The 16,224-nt window shown below is 53.4% G+C and overlaps 1 protein-coding gene and 1 long non-coding RNA gene across 5 annotated transcripts in view; one reads left to right on the forward strand and one right to left on the reverse strand.

Annotated features, from left to right (window-relative positions):
• KAZN (kazrin, periplakin interacting protein) overlaps window positions 1-16,224 on the reverse strand; it is a 1,133,108-nt gene that overhangs the window by 70,166 nt on the left and 1,046,718 nt on the right. The window lies entirely within an intron of this gene.
• Window positions 6,106-12,433, forward strand: LOC117202361 (uncharacterized). Its single transcript, XR_004484682.2, has 3 exons — window positions 6,106-6,427; window positions 6,553-6,629; window positions 11,341-12,433. It is a non-coding gene; the product is annotated as an uncharacterized LOC117202361 (long non-coding RNA).

Raw genomic sequence — 16,224 nt, forward strand, 5'->3', positions numbered from 1 at the left:
AACCAAAAAGCTTCTGTGCCGTCTGCCCAGCTTTTCAGAAGCACAAATGTCCACAACCCACCCAGGAAACTCACGTAGAGGACCTGCGAGCACCTGGGGACGCCCCACAGGCCTGAGGTGGGAAAGTGGGCGTGTGTGCCCATCGAGCCTGAACATCCCCAAGTATCCCCAACAGATGGGGGGTCCCCTGAAGGGGGGAACAGGTATTGTAACTCTTTAGGGAAACAAGGCACTTAGCCTGACAGACTCCCCAAGAAATAATTTAAACTACAGACACACAGCTATGAAAATTACACAGTGGAATGCGTCCTTCCTTTGTCATAAGCATGCTTTTATTTCTCCTTCAAAACCCTGTTTGATGATCTCCAAACATCCTTAATGCAAGATGAGGTGATGGTCCACGAGCGTGACGGTCTCTCTCTGTGACCAGCCTCCTCCTACCTCGGCCCCAAGCTCCCCAGCGCTCTGTTCTCCTTCCCGGCCACCCAGCTTCACCCAGGTGTGTCCCATGCCAGCAGCTAGGCCACCAGAACCACTGCCATGGTGACAGGTGATGTCATGCCCAGTAGACCCTGCAGGAGACCAGCCTGGCTCCTGGGAATGTGGGGACTCTGGGGGTGAGAGGGAGCGTGTGCAAGGAGGGACTGATTTTTCTAACTCAAGGAGGCTGGATGTTTGCATGAGCTGGAGGGTGGAACCAGGGCCCCAACCATGACCCCAAGACGATGGTGCTTCTCTGGGGCCATCACTCTTCCCAAGCTTCTGAGGTCTGCCTTTCCACAGCAGACGCCCTCCTCTTTCCCTGGCTTGGGATGCCATAGCCCCTAACCCAGATGCGAGGCAGGGTGGAGCAGTGTCAGCCCCAGTTTAACTTCTGCAAATGCGACTCTTGGCAGGTGGGACCAGAGAGAGAAGAAAGGTCCCTTGACTCCAGCCTTGGGCAAAGCAGACCCCCTCCTCCAGTGCCCAGGTGACGGGAGGCCACAGCTGACAGGCAAAGAGAACAGCGCAGGGTAATTCTTGGCTTTTGAGCTTCTGGGGGTCATGGGCCTGGAGAGTAACGGATTTTACAGGGAACGCTGAGCACGAGGGGGGTCTCTCCTTCTGCACCAGGGCAGCGCCTGCAGTGAGAACCTTGCCAGGCAGGGAGGGGCCAGGCTGTCAGCTTTCCCCTCTCCCAGCCTCGGTTTTCCCCCAGGATGGGCGTGCTGGACTCTGTGAGCTTCCTTTAACTTCTGAGGTCCTAGACGATTTCTCCTTGACCACTGTCCCCCACAGACATGTCCATGGCCTTGGCCAACACCACACAGCAGGGCGGACGGGCACTGGTCTGGGGTCAGAGGATCTGGGTTCTGTCCCTGGCTCAGAGTCCTAACCACCGGATGAGGGAATTCCCTGGCCCTGAGACCTCGAGCGAATCACGTAACCTCCCCGCACCTCAATTCCTTAGATATTAAAACAATTCCCATGGGCCAGGCACGGCTCTCAGCCCCCGATGGGTTTTTGTCACTTAATTCTCACAACTACCTTTTGAAGTCAGTCCACATTATAGATGAGGAAGTGGGCATCCAGGGAGATTAAGGAACATGGCCAGGCAGTGAGTGGCAGTACCCACCTGGCCCCAGCACCCTCCTGTCCCACAGCTTTGCTGGCTCTCAAACTGCCAGCCCCCAACAAATCTGCACAGCCCGGTTGGCCTCATCTTCTCCTCGGGGCTTTGTGCTGGGGGTAGGGCTGCACCTGCCTTATGGAGGACGGAACTGAGGCTCAAAGGGTTAACTGACACACCAAGACCCGCGCAGACCCTGGATTTGCATCCTTGGCGTCTGACCTTGAACCACTCACGCTCCTCCATCACCCCTACTGTGAAAGCACATCGCTGTGAACACAGAACCTTCATCGATCCATAAAACCAGTGGACGATCCAAATATTCACACCAGTTACTTGTGCTACAAGATACTGTTTCTGCAGCTGTCTTACGGTCCCACGCGGGGAGGTTTCCATTAAAGGCGGTTTGACATTCTTATACGCACCCCATGACTGCTCCGTGACTGCTGGAAGGAGGGTGTGTATGCGTGCGTGTGTGCGTCAGCAGCTCTTAAGGAATCCTCCACCAGCCACCCCCTCCCGCTTACAGGATCCTCAGCCAGCCCAAGGCATGGTCTCATTCCATGAGGTCAGATTTCCCATTAGTCTGAGCTCAGAAGACTGCTGGCCTGCTTCTGGATGGTCCACGGCCAAGAGCCCTTGTGAAAATTCCAGCCTGGTGGACCCCTGACAAACACTGGGTCAGTTTTGGGGAGGGGTGGCCAACAGGGTCAGGCAGACCTCAGCCTGTGTATGACAATCCCAGATGCCACCAGCAGGGGGCCCCCTTTCTTTTCCACTCAACATTCCTGATCAGCATCTACAGATTCTGGGAAAGGAGGGGTGGGTAGGTGGGAGCCAGAAGGGCTTGGTAAACCACTCTGAATACACACCCACCAAAATGTTCTTCCAGCTCAACTTCCCTTTGATGGGGAAACTGAGGCCCAGAGAGGGAAAGAGTATCAAATATCACATGGTGAATAAGCCCAGGTCTCCTGATCCTTAAGCCAACACAGTTGGGTTAAAAGCATCGGCTTTGGGGTCTGCCTATCAAAATTTAATTATCTCTAGAATGGAGGATGAAAGCATAATCATTTCTGCCCTATACAGAACAGACTGCCATATCTTGAGTGAACGGTCAGGTAGGAACCTTGAGCACTGGGGAGAAGAGAACCCAGAAAGACACAGCTCCAGATTCACAGAGCCCTGGATTCCAGTCTGGCCTTTACCCCGTCCAACCTGGAGGGTCTTATTTGCAGGTCACTTCTCTGAGCAAAAGCTTCCTGAGCTGTTAAGCTGAGGATGATATTCTCTACCTTTAAGGCTCTATGTGACATTACCCAACAGCAGGTGCTCACTGAATGTTAGCAGGTGCTCCTTGAATGTTAGCATCGTCTCCTGTCATTCAGCTCCTATGCCTGCACTCAGGCCCCCAAAAGTCTCAGAAGATACAGGTTGACTTGGCTGACAGGCTGCATTCTGAGAAAAGGACCAAAGGAAGAAGCCAGGGCAGGGAGAAGGAGGCCGCAGCCCAGGGAAGCAAGTAAAAGATCCCAGACTTATGGCCCTGGGATGGGTATAGCCTAGTTTATCTTGCTTTTTCCTGTTTGAGGGCTGAGTAAGGTGAGTTCAGAACAGGTCAAGGTTCAACCTACTTTACAAAGGTTAAGCAGACTTGCCCCATCAGGCAGTACTTACGTAGCAAAGGAAAGCCAACCACTCGCTTGGGTAAATGGCAGCCACTGGTGGTGACTGAGAAAACTGTACCCGCTGAGCCAGGTCAGATGTGGGCTTGGCTGGGCGGTCTGACCCAGGGCAGCTCTGTTCCTCACAAATGGAAACCCCCCTTTTCTTCTCACTGCCAGGTGAGGCGGGTTGACCAGCTCACATGGCCAATGAGAGGCAGATCCAGCACCTGACCCCAGTACTTCAACGTTCAGGCCCATGATCTTTCCATAATCCCCCATAGCTCCTCTCTCCAAATGCAGGCTAAAAAGTTAGGCAGTGTGACCTTTCCAACCTCCTGCCTAGGGCAGGAAAGGAAACTATCTGGAATACAGGTTCTCATTTTCCAATCCTGTGTCCATGCAGACATGACTAATCAACCGGGCTCTATAGGAACCTGGGTTGATTGGGGATGTCTGCCATGGGACGACGGGAGGGAAACGCAGATTTGCCAGGTCTGCCTCAGACGGGGAGGCAGATGCCGTCACTGACTGATCAGAGTTGGCATGTTTGAGAATGATTTGGTGAGCCTCTTCTGGGTCAATGCTGTGCCAATTACCACTGCATTCCATGGAACCAAGGTCAACTCCGTTTAACCAAAAGAGAAAGAAGCAACTCTCTCAACTGGTAGAAAACCAGTCCATTCACATCAATGAGATGGTGGTAGACAAACTCCAATCTGCAAGCTTAAAGGTGAGAGAGCAGACTATTTCCCTCAATTGGGTTAAAGGTAGATGAAGGATTACTGAGTTTACTTACATATTTTTATGTCCACTCCAAAGAGCAATATAAGCTCCTTGGGAGCAGGGACCTGGCCTGCCTTGTTCACCACTGTATCCCCAGCATCTAGAACAGTGTCTGGCACATAGTAATTGCTCAGTAAATACCGGTGGATTGACTCTCAAACGAACGACTGAACAAAGTAGACAGCCTGGGAAGGAGTGGGGACCTGGTCCACAGCCATCACTGAGAAGCATCCAATATTTCCGGGGTCCTGGGGGCAGAGAAGGTTCTACTTCCCTTTATTCTGTCTCTCCTTGCCTTCCGGGGTGGGACATGGCAGGCTAATTTCCCTGTGGCCCCTGATAGGACCCCGAGCCTTGATGCTCTCAGGGCTGACTGCAACATGGCTGCAGTTCTTGCCAAACTACCCAGGGCTCTGTGAACCGTGTCCACGGCCACTTCACGTTGTTCCTGCCATGTCCCAGCAGGACACAAGGAGACTCAAGTGGACCAAAGCTTCCCTGCTGACCCAGGGCACCTGCAGAATTTTAAGGAGCTCAGGGCTGGGGACAGACCCCAGACACTGTGCTTTGCACGGGAGCGAGGTGTCTGCTTCTCCCATGGGGCTACCCTGCCATCAGCCTGGTCACGGCTGTGCCTTCCCTTTGCCTCGGAGAGGCCACCCTCCTGCTCGGCTCCCTCTGCCCAACCTGGGGGCCCCCTGAGCCGGCGAGGCTGCCATGTTTGGCTAGGCAGGAGGCTTTGAGACCAGGTCTCCCTTCAGGACAAGGGCCCACTCAGACGTGAAGGTTCTTGGACCGTGCCTTGCACTGGATTTCTCCCAACATCACATGAACATGCAATTCTCTCTCACATCTTTAACAGAAAAACTGCATGTGACCCCTCTTCCCCTCCAGCTCTCATTCCACTTCTCTTCTTCCTTTTGGAGCAAAGAAGTTTGGAAAGACTGTGGCCCCCGTGAGTCCATTCCCCTCCTGCCGTCCTCTCTGACACGTGCTCATCTCCAGGTCACTGATAACCTCCAAGCCACGAGCCCCACCGTCCTCGCCTATGCGCTCCTTGGCGTGGGGGATGCTTCTCTGCACCCTCCCAGCCCCTCTTTCCTGGCTGCTTCTCCCGTCTCTGGCTGCTGTGTCGCTGTCTCTTGGCTCCCCTCCCCTCCCTCTGACCTCCAGGCATCAGCGGGCTCGGCCCTCCTGTACCACGGTTTCCTGGCTGGGCTCATCCAGCTTCCCAGCTTTAAATCCACCCATATGCTGATGCTTCCCGGCCTGGACCTCGCCCCAAACTCCACACTCAGAGCCAAGAGCCTCCCACGCCAGGTGTCTAACAGCATCTCCAACCTCACACGTCCAAGAGTGAGTCCCTGAGCAGCCCCCTGACAACCCGCTCCTCTCTGTCTCCCCAAACTCAGCTCATGGGGACCTCAGCCTTCCCGCTCCTCTGGACCCAAGCCCCAGAATCTTCCTTGGTTCTGTTTCTCTCACGCCCCACACCCAAGTCATCAGCAAGCCACGTCAGCTCTGCCTGTAAAATCTTACCAGAATCTGGCCACTTCTCGCCACTCCTCCGTCCCCACCCTGGTCCGTGTCACCACCATCGCGTGTCTGCGTCGTGCAGTGGCCTCCTAACTGGTCTCCCAGCCCTTTAGTCTACGTCAACTCAGCAGGGAGTGTCCCCTTAACATGCAAGCCAGATCATGTCACTTCTCTGCTCCTCCCCTATGGCCCGTCTCACTCAAGGGCGAGCACAGTCCTTAGAATGGCCCATCAGGGCCACGTGACCTGTCATCCCCCCACCCCCACCTGTATCTCTGTGATCTCCCCAGCCACCCCTGCCCCACTGCTCCTCGCTGTTCCTGGTTCATGTACGTTGCCCGTCCCTCGGCATCTCTGCGCTGGCTGTTCCCCACCTGGAGCATCCTCGTCGCTCCGCCCCCTATGCCTGTGGCCCATTCCTGCCTCCTCCAGGTCTTGACTCAAATGTCAGTTTCTCAGCAAAGCCTTCCCTGGATACCTTCCTCACTCCGTTCCCTGTTTTTTTCTGCTTTGAACTCACCACCATCTAACACTACAGATTCTGGGTTTATTGAGGGGAAGTGACGTTTAAGCATCCCTGCCTTTCTGTTGAGGGATGCCTGCCCTCCTCCCCTTTTCAGGATTCAGTGCAGCTTCTTTCTGGGTTTCCAAAGCCCACAGCTCACGCCTCTACTTGCTGCAGGGAGCCCTGCCCGCCCCATAGGAAGGTACACCAGCAGCCTGGAAACCAGACCAACAGCTCAGGGCCTTCCCACCTCCCAGACTAGCCTAGAAGCTGCTCGAAGGCAGGTCCTGGGTCTCATCCGACAGTATTTCCAGGAGCCAGCACTAGGTACGGGTCTGTTCAGGTGAAGAAAGTGGGGGAGAGATGACTTGGGGGCTTGAGCAGGGTGGGGAAGGGGGTGTGCTCATAATTGCCAAATTCTCAAGCTGCCCCTCCCTTCCCTGATTCTCCAGCTTAGAGGCTCAAGAGAGGACCGCTATAGCCAAGGGTGGAACACGCAACTGCCACAGGGCCCTGACAGCGACCATCGGTAAGAAAGGAAGAGCAGATGGGGACCTAGAATGCACACCCAGCCTGGAGCGGCAGCTGTTCCATGACTGAATGGGGCCCAGCATTGCCATACCTGCTGTCTCTTCTAGAAAATTCCATACTCTAGATTATCGCAATTTTTACGTTTTAAATATCTCCTTACTTTTCAATACTGGCAATTAATCATACTACCCAACCACACCTCTCGGCCTTGCATGGGGGCTGGACTGCTAATCTGAGCAGGTGTCCATAGAAGAAGTAACACGGGAGAGATCAGGGTCCAGGCACAGCTGAGGAACCAGGCTCTGTACAGAGACCTGGGGTCGAAGCCCAGCTCCACCATTCACCAGCTACGTGACCTTGGATAAGTTCCCTAACCAATATGTGCCTTTTTCCTCATGTTTAAAGTAGGATAACAGTTTCTACCTCATTCTACTGTGGTAAGCACTAAAGGAAAGCAAAAGCTCTAACTGCATCTGAGGGTGACTGCTTGCCTGTGCTTTAGCACCATTCTAGGTGACAGTCTAACAGTCAGAGCCATCTCAGACGGGACCGGGCGGTCCTGGGAGGGAAGAGGCACCCTGTTGTGGGAGTTTGAGCAGAGGATGCAAGAGCACTGGGGGGAACGCTGTCTCGGAGCCCGGGCAGGGGGGTGATGGGAGGAGGGATGCGTGCCCACTATTAGCCACCTGGAGATGTCCACCTCAAGCACAGAGGCCCAGGGGCTCCCAATGGGAAAAACTTTATTTTTTCGCCATGCCACACGGCTTGCGGGATCTTAGTTCCCTGACCAGGGATCGAACCCAAGGCTCCTTGCAATGGAAGCGCAGACTCCTAACCACTGGACTGCCAGGGAATTCCCCCTGGGAAAAACTTTAGATGGGAGGGTAAGGCCAACCCCCAGGAGGGGATCAGACACCTGCAGAGAGAGTATAATAAGAAGTGCTGGTGACTTCCCTGGTGGCACAGTGGATAAGACACCACGCTCCCAACGCAGGGGGCTCGGGTTCGATACCTGGTCAGGGAACTAGATCCCACATACATGCCACAACTAAGAATTCATATGCCACAACTAAGGAACCCGTCTGCCACAACTAAGGAGCCCACATGCTGCAATTAAGGAGCCCGCCTGCTGCAGCTAAGACCTGGCACAACCAAATAAATAAATAAATATTAAAAAAAAAAAAGGACTTCCCTGGTGGTGCAATGGTTAAGAATCCGCCTGTCAATGCAGGGGACATGGGTTTGAGCCCTGGTCCGGGTAGATCCCACACGCCGCGGAGCAACTAAGCCCGTGAGCCACAACTACTGAGCCTGCACTCTAGAGCCCACGAGCCACAACTACTGAACCCACATGCTGCAACTACTGAAGCCTGCGCGCCTAGAGCCCGTGCTCCACAAGAGAAGCCACTGCAATGAGAAGCCCGTGCACCGCATGAAGAGCAGCCCCCGCTCGCCGCAACTAGAGAAAGCCCACACGCAGCAACAAAGACCCAACACAGCAAAAAAAAAAAAAAGGTGCTATTGGGGGCATGGGAGCCCTTTTCAGGCTGTTCATGGTCCTAGGTGGGGGCAGGGGCACACTGTTGCTGCCACCCACCCGTCAGCTCTGAAGACCTCAGAGCTCATCCAGAAGCCTGCAGGGTAAGTGGCAGGTCCAGGAATCCAGGCCCCCACTTCCTGCCACGGGAACTGGGAGGCCGGGGGTGGGGAGGGGGAGGTGTTTGTTTTCCAGCCTCTGAAGGCAAATCCAGGAAAGTCCTCCTTCCTCCAAATCACCACTAAAAATAGTGGCAGGGGAGGGCCCGGAACTGTGACATTCCCTAGACTCAGGGGGCGGAGATTTCTGGAAACGCAGCATCGGCCCACAGGCCCCATGCCCCACACAATGAGGACTATTTTTCAAGGCTCATGTCAGTGCGTGAGGTCATTCTCAGGCAAGACGATGGTGCTGGTTAGGCCCTGAGAGGAGGCAGGGAATGCCCAGGGGACAGGGAGACAGGACACCAGGGTGCAAGCCAATGTGCTGTGTGGCCTTGGGAGCTCACACACCCTCTCTGGGCTTTGGTGTCATATTCTCAAGATGGTCTAGCAGGCCCTCTAGAACCTTCAGGAAGCTGCCCTGGGCACCCAGTGGTTTGGGGACTGGTCTCATCGTGCTTTCTCTCCAGCAGAGACCCAGCAGGGCTGTTCAAGGTTAGATGCAGGCGGCGAACTGGTAGCAACGATCAGCCTCTTCCCAGGCAAGTTCAGAAGGAGAACGACCACAGAGAGCAGGCGCCGGAGCTAGACTGTCTGGGTTCAAACCCAGCTTGGCCACTCACTAGAGGTGTGACCTGGTGCAAGTCATAGATCCCAGATTTTCACACTGTAAAGGAGGGATAAATAGTTCCTACCGCAGCCCATGCCCAACAAACACTCATCCATGTTCACCAAGGTTCCTGGATGGAAAAGTTACACTGTCTGTAAAAGCTCGAGGCCGGAAACTGCCTGGGCAACCCTGAGCAGAAGGGCTCTACCCATCGTGGTCCCTTCACCGGAGCACGGCTCCATCGAAGGAGAACGAGCGAATCACAACACACACAGCATGAATGAACCTCAGAGAAGAAATGCTGAGCCAATGAGGCCAGACACAAAAGCGTATATTCCGGATCACTCCCTTTACGGCACGTGAAAAGGGCAGGATTAATCCACGTGCTGGGAAGTCAGGAAGGGGCTCTCCATGGAGGGGACTGCAACAGGAACGGTACCCCGGAGAGCTTTCAGGAAGCTAATGATGTTCTACGTCTTGATCCGGGGGCTGGTGAGGCAGAGGTGTTCAGTCTGTTTTGATTCACCAAGCTGTGAATTCACTTGCACTCTTCTGCACATATGTCATATTTTAATAAAAAGCTTTAAAAATAGCCTCCACCTCACAGGACTGACTTTGTACATGCAACGTGCCCAGAGCGGTGTCGAGTGTAGGGGGCAGTGCAGTAAATACCAGTTCTTATCATCCGGGGGGAGGCGGCCCTCATGCCATCGGGGGCACCCCATGAGTTGGTAGTGAAGAAGGGCAGCTCCAGGTATGGACAAGGTGTGCCCTATGTGAATCCTGCAGGACTCCCGGGGCTCGGGAAGGAACACGAACTTGGGGTTGGTCCTGGATTCAAAGTCCAGCTCCTTTCCGCACGGGCAAAGATGATACCTTCTGTGTGCGACTGTGGTGAGAGTTAAGGGGCAAGACTTCCATGAAGGGGCACAGACAGAGCTTGAGGGATGAAGGTCAGCGTGGGCTTCCCCAGCCCTGAGGAGGAGGGGGAGGGGGAGGGGAGGGGGAGGGGAGGGGGAGGGGGAGGGGGAGGGGAGGGGGAGGGGAGGGGGAGCAGGGGACGCAGATGACCGTGTAGCAGCAGTTACCATTTACTGAGTGTTCTTTATGGGTTGGGTTAAAACATCTTGTAAATCTCACTAAATTTTCTTTGCAACAATCCTGTGAGGTAGTTACCATCATGATCCACAGCGTACAAACCAGGAAAGCGAGGCAAGTTAGGTTAGGCTGACCCAGCTGGCAGGTAAGTGGTGGATGCAGGATCCAGCCCAGGTGCTCTGGCTCTGAGCTCCTGCTTTGTCCAGGTGGGCAGTGGCAGGTGTAGCATGGCTGGGGTGGATGCCGGCCTTGGTGGTGGGGAGGAGGGGTGTCTGGTGGCCCCATCTCACAAGATCCCAACTCCCTCCAGGGCCCAGGCCTTGCTGGGGGACCTGCTGGGTCACCTCAGAGAACTGGGAGGGTGGGGGCAGGGAGCTGGGACAGCTCCTGGGAAAACAGGGGTCCAGGTGGGGGGTCACAGCAGGACATCAAGGATTCAGGTGTTGCTCTGCCCCCCCACTGGCCGTTGCCTTTGGGAAGCCACGGGACCTCTCAGAGACTCAGTGTTCTCCTCTGTGGGATGGGTACAATGAAACTTGCCAACCTCATAGACTGAGCCGTGCCTGAATGAGCTTTATAAACCATTGAGGGCTTCAAGAGTGTGAAGACGGCTGTTCCTATGAGGGAACAACTTGCCTGGGGGCTGCAGGGGCCCACCTGTGCCGTCTGGGCAGGTACGTCTGTCTGCTTCTGGCACAGAGGGTTAACCAGCTGCCAGGCCTCGGATCTGAGCCCCACTCCCAGGTCAGCTTTCACAGCCACAAAACTCACCTTCTGATCTTCACCGACTCCTAGGAAACTCTGAGACTGCTTCATAATTTGGCAGAGGAAGAAAGCGTTGTTTTTTATCGACCTCCTAAAGTCTCAGTGGCAATAATAATAATTATTATTATTTTATAAATTTATTTATTTTATTTATTTATTTTTGGCTGCGTTGGGTCTTCGTTGCTGTGCACTGGCTTTCTCTAGTTGTGGCGAGCGGGGGCTGCCCTTCGTTGCGGTGCTCGGGCTTCTCATTGCGGTGGCTTCTCTTGTTGCGGAACATGGGCTCTAGGTGCGTGGGCTTCAGTAGTTGTGGCACGTGGGCTCAGTAGTTGTGGCTCACAGGCCCTAGAGCGCAGGCTCAGTAGTTGTGGCGCACGGGCTCAGTTGCTCTGCGGCATGTGGGACCTTCCTGGACCTGGGATCGAACCTGTGTCCCCTGCATTGGCAGGCAGATTCTCAACCACTGCACCACCAGGGAAGCCCACAATAATTATTATTTTTAATTTGCTATTGTATCTTTGATTTCCCCCTTTTCTAGGAGGATGGTGACTTCAGTTAACAGAGGTATGGCAGCGAGAAATCGCAAGAACCAATTCCCTTGTCTTCTGCAACTGTCGGCCTTGCTTCTGCGGTGCAGCCAGAAAATGGAGACCCCCAGCCACTGCTGTTCCCCAGCAAAAGGCAGGTTCTTGCTGCCCCCTGGCCAGGGCCCCTGAGCTACCTGATACCACCCCTTTGATTGGCAGGGCGCACGAGTTTTATGGCAAGACTGGAAGTCGACTGTAATTAAGACCTCTATAAAATATTTAGACCACTGTGCCCAGATATATTAATGATTATACATTTAAATGTTAATGAATGTAATTAGATGAAAGATTAGCCAAGCCTGTCACTAAATATACATTCAGGACTGATAAACTCTTGTACTGTAAAATTATATGTGTAAGCAGATGTACACTTAGACTTCTCAGATAGACTTTGATTCATCTTATTGAAATAAAAGCTCAAAGTGTTGTCCAGAATAGGGAGGGGGAAAGGGAGTTAGCAGGCTGGGGGAAAAGGCAGGGGGGTCTGATGGGGAGGACCCTAAAGATCCCACAGGGTCTTCGGGAATGGTGAAGATCAAATGAGTTAGTACATGTAAAAATTTGCATGCCTCCATGGATGGAGAACTCACTACTCCTAGGAGTATCTAGTTTCAACTCTAATGGCCACATCCCAGAGGCAGGCATAGGCGAATGGTTTAGCAGGGTGACACTGGGGTCTCCCCTGAAACACTAGGTTTATCTGTAAAAGCTGCTTTAAAATAGAAAATCACCCTGTAGGTCAAGAAGAAGAGGAGCAGGATTTTACTGTAGCCTTATTAATAGAAAGCCCTATATTTATTAGTTCAGGAAAAACTTACTGTGGGCTGACTACGTGCTGGGCACTGAGCCAGCTGCTGGAAAGCCTGGGTCAGCAAGACACATGAGGTCTTTATTCTGATGGAGATTGTGTCAGAGCAAGGGAGATACACGACAAATCAATTATTTAGACATACACCAAGGCCAGGCTGTGAAGGAAATAAATGAGGAATCCCCGGGCAGCTGTGCTTTGGGTGGCATGGTCTGGAAAGGCCTCTCGTGAGGCCTTGAGACCCGCAGGATAGAGAAGAAGCCAAACATGCCAGGAATGGGGAAGAGCATGTCGGCAAGGGGAACAGCAAATGCAATGGCCCCGAGGCAGCAAGAGCTGGGCATTTTCCAGGAGGGAAGGCCATCGTGAAGAAAGGGCTGCGAGGTGAAGTCGGGGCGGGGCCGGCTCCTGCGGGCCTGTGCAGTTGGCTTGAGTTTTCTCTGAAGGGTAGTGGGAGCCCCCTGTATTCGTTTCCTGTGGCTGCCGTAATAAACTGCACAGACTGCGCAGCCTAAAGCAACAGATGTGTATTCCCTTGTAGTTCTGGAGACCAGAAGCTTGAAATTGAGGTGTCGGCAGGGCTGTGCTCCCTCGACAATCCTTCCTTGCCGCTTCCAGCTCCTGTGTCGCCAGCAAGCCTGGGTGTTTCTCGGCTGGTAGACGCATCCCTCCCACCTCTGCCTCTGTCCTCATCCCTCTGTGTTCTTCCCTTCTCTTCTCTTACAAGGACACTTCACTAACCTGCATCTTACCTTAACTACATCTGCAAAGATCTTTTTTCCAGCTAAGGTCACATTCACAGGTTCTGGGTGGACATATCTTTGGGGGGAGGCAGAGGGCGCTGCATCCCTACGGCAGTCGAGGGTGCGTGCAAGGGTGACATGCCTTCTGACCACTCTGGCTGCCTCTTGGAGACTAGACTGGGGACAAGCGGAAGCAGGGAGGCCCAGCCAGGGTTTTGCTGCTGTCCAGGCAGGAGAGGACCGACACCTGGAGGAGGGGGGCAGCAGTGGAGACAAAGAAGTGAATGGATGTGACATACGCTGGAAAAGGCTGTGCCAACCGGAGGGAAGAGGTCACCAGAAACCCGCCCTCCAAATACTGAGGGGTCAGAGAGGCAGCCCCAGCAAGGCATGCCCCAACCTGCCCACAGCCAGTGGTTTGTCTGCTGAGTAGGTGCCCCGGAGGGCAGAGGTGGAGGACCCAAGTCACGGCAGCTCAGTCACGCCAGCTCCCCGAGGGCCACCTCAGACCCCACACTCCAAGCACGAGTGAGCTCTAGGCTCACAATTACCTGGCATTGTGGACTATACATCAGTCTCTCGTGAGTTTGGCTGACATGAGTCTATCATGAGAAATCTGCCTTTCGGAGCTAAAGAGCAGAGTGCAGGATTATAGCAAGGAAATGCCATTCCTTCCCCAGCAATCACAGCCCCCGCAACCCATATAAACTTAAAAAAAAAAAAAGGAATATTTATTTAATCCTTACTGTGTGTCAGCAGTATTCTAAACGCTTTATATATTATTAATCCTTAAAGTAACCCTATGAGGAAGGTGCTATTACTATAATTAACTATTATTAGTCCTATTTTACAGATGAGAAAACTGATGGACAGCAGTTAACTCATGCAGACAAGGTCCCTTCAGACTAAAGCACCAGTCTTCAGAGGCTTAGGCCTCATGTCCCGAGAAAACAATTTAGCCAGAGCCAGGAAGGGTAACAGACAGGAAATTTGGCAGGGGGCTGGTCTCAGCCCCACAAATTGCCCAAGTGTCCCTTTAGAATCACCAGCTGTGGGACTTCCCTGGTGGCGCAGTGGTTAAGAATCCGCCTGCCAATGCAGGGGACATGGGTTCTAGCCCTGGTCTGGGAAGATGCCACATGCCGCGGAGCAACTAAGCCCGTGCACCACAACTACTGAGCCCGTGCACCACCACTACCGAAGCCCGTGCGCCTAGAACCTGTGCTCTGCAACAAGAGAAGCCACCGCAATGAGAAGCCCGCACACTGCAACGAAGAGTAGCCCCCACTCGCCGCAACTAGAGAAAGCCCGCACGCAGCAACAAAAACCCAACGCAGCACCACCCCCACCCCCCCAAAAAAATGACCAGCCCCTTTCAGACAATGGCCCTCACTTCCCCGTAAGCAAGGGGCATGTTTCAAGACTCTTCCCAGGAGAACAGCTTTCCTGACAGTGACAAATGCTCAGAGTTCCATGCAAGCCAGCAGGTGCCCTCCCGCTCGAGAAGCACAGAGCTGAGTTTCTGCGGCTCTTCTCCTAGGTGCTGGAAATGCCCTGCCATGAAAAGTTAATCCAGCAGGGCTGAACTGGTTAACTGGAGACTTGGTCTAGAGATGGCTTGACATTGAGACAGGTGATAGAATTATTAAGGACAAACAAACAACCCACAGCAGCAGCAATAACCCTACCTAATCTCTGCTGTGAGGTGCTGTGCTTGACAACCACCACCCTAGTCCTTCCTAGAAGCACCGTGTGAGGTGGGCGGGCGAAACCTGCAGTCCCATTTCACAGGTAGGGAAACCGAGCAAGGTGAGCGTTATCTGCTCACAAATGAATCAGAGACCAGGCTGTATTCAAAGCACAGACTTCTGACTCTTTAGACAAATCCTCTCCCTGCAGAATCCCCTGGGTGTGGCTGACTCTACGGCCATCAGGGTGAAGGTAGCCTGAAGGATTTGGGACTAACCCGGAAGGACCAAGGGCATAACTGTAACCCTTTTCCTGGATTCAAGAGTGGATCTTAGTTCCTGCTCAGCCTATGAGTCTCGGCCAGTGGTTTCCCTGGACAGAAGGCTCCCCAGGAATGAGCTCCAGTTTCCTGAGGCTCTCAGCAATTGGTTCCCTTGAGCATCCTTCCCATGTTCCCCAAGATGTACCATTGTGTTGAGTGTGTGAGACACAGAAGCAAAGGAAACAGACCGATGGGCAAGAAAAGAATTTCTGAATAGCAAAAGAACTGTTTCTCTAATGTGCCATAGGGCCTTTGCACTTACCATTTGTGCTGCCTGAAACATGTCATCCCAAGCCCAAGCACATGGTGGCTCATTCCCCTGCTTCCTTCAGGTGTTGAGTCGCTGTCACCTTTTTGGAGAGGCCTTTACTGTTGCCTCATCTCTAAAACTGCAATGTTACCAGACCTCCTAGCACTGACTATTCTCCTTACATACTTTTTATCTAAAGCTCTTTTCTCGTCTGACATCATATATGTTTTGCATTTGCTTGCTTATTGTCTAGCTCCCCCTCCAACTGGCATGGGCAGGGATTTTGCTCATTTTTTCCCTGCTATGCCCACAGCATTAGGACGAGAATCTGGCACATAGAATGTGCACAATAAATATTTGTGGAAGCATTTAGAAGGGGCCATAGTGGAGGTGAGTACAGGGTGTAGAAGGGACAGGAAGGCAGAAGAGGTACAGGAGGGAGGCTGGGGTCATTGCAGGGGGGGGGGGTGTTCGCAAAGCTCTGGATGTGTGTGGGGACCCAGTGTGTCTGGGGAACCGCGCTCAAGTCAGCACTGCCTGAGCTTTGCTGGGAGATGGGAAGAGGTGCTCCCAGGTGAGAAGCTGGCTGAGAGCTCTGGCTGTAGCTTGCTCAGACACCGTGCTGAAGGCACCAGGGCAGAGCAAACTTGCCTGTTTGCTTTTTTGTGTGTGTGCAGGAGGGACCTCTGCAGGAAGGTTCAGAGGTTTTAAAGAGGGTCTACGCCTCTGTGTGGTTTCTTATGTCCTGATGCCTGTGCTGTGCCCTGCACTGGGAACCTGAAAGAAAGTAGGGTTGTTTAGCTTAGAGAAAAAAGCTGGAGAGGTTACAACCTATGTCTCCAAGTGTGGAGGGTTCCATCACCCCAGAGTCGAGGCACCAACTGTCCTCCATCCCCCATCGCTGCCAGCAATAGAAGAGACTTGGGCATAACTGGGTCTATTTAAGACAAACTTTCTAACACTTCGGTTGGAGATCCCTGCGGGAGGGCTTTTTAAGCAGGATCCTCTTTCTCTACCAGCAGG

The sequence above is a fragment of the Orcinus orca genome, chromosome 1, assembly GCF_937001465.1.
Source record: "Orcinus orca chromosome 1, mOrcOrc1.1, whole genome shotgun sequence".
NCBI classification, from domain to species: domain Eukaryota; kingdom Metazoa; phylum Chordata; class Mammalia; order Artiodactyla; family Delphinidae; genus Orcinus; species Orcinus orca.